General features: G+C 56.1%; 1 protein-coding gene across 1 annotated transcript in view; it reads right to left on the reverse strand.

Annotated features, from left to right (window-relative positions):
• The window catches only part of LOC119591971 (tyrosine-protein phosphatase 10D-like), a gene marked incomplete in the record, with an annotated part of 62,800 nt that overhangs the window by 37,339 nt on the left and 24,661 nt on the right, over positions 1-800 (reverse strand).

Raw genomic sequence — 800 nt, forward strand, 5'->3', positions numbered from 1 at the left:
GCAAAGGCTTTCCGGGGGCGACGCCCGGGCGTTCGTTTTTTCCTCTTCATCCGCGGGGGAAACTTCTCGTAATCGCAGTCGCAGGTAAGGCGATGCCTGCCATATATCTTGCCTAATTTATCTTATACGACCTTAGGATACAAGATTTCTCATCGGTGGTTTCCGCCCCGCCCGCACCGTGACCTCTGACCTGGGAGCGTGCAAGCGGTACTTCCGTGACTCTTCCTAAGTACCGCTACGAGCGGCCCTCCCCGCGCGCCGAAGCCAAAGGTGCCCGGGCGATCGGAAGTGAATGTGGGCGCATAATGGAAAAGCCCCATTTAAGCCTCCCGGGGTTATAGGTTTTCTGGGGAAAAGGGGTTTTTCCCCGGCGGAAAGGCGGCAAAGGCCTTTTCCTTCTGAAACAAACCCGCTTTTGGGAAACGGGGGTGCCCCCTCGTAAAAGGGGATACAATACTTTAGCGGGGCCGGTGGTGGGGGTTTTTTCGGGGGGGGCGCTGCATCCCGCCGGGAAAAGGGGCATTGAAGGGGGGCCCCCCGCCCGGGGTTTCCCCTGTGAAACCGCAAAGGGGTTTTGCGCTTCAAAACCAAAAAAGTCCCTTTCCCCAACCCGGGGAAGGATTCATGCCCCGGCCCCTTTTTCTGTTTCGGAACAAACGCGCTGGGATTCCTCGCCGTCGGATAACCGTTGTTGCGATGACATACCTTCGAAGTCATTACAATAATTGCTTCCCTTTTTGGAAAGACTAGCAGAACATTTTTTTGATAGCCCCGAAATCGCCCTCGCGCGACACCTCTTA

Source organism: Penaeus monodon, chromosome 29 (assembly GCF_015228065.2).
Source record: "Penaeus monodon isolate SGIC_2016 chromosome 29, NSTDA_Pmon_1, whole genome shotgun sequence".
Lineage (NCBI taxonomy): Eukaryota > Metazoa > Arthropoda > Malacostraca > Decapoda > Penaeidae > Penaeus > Penaeus monodon.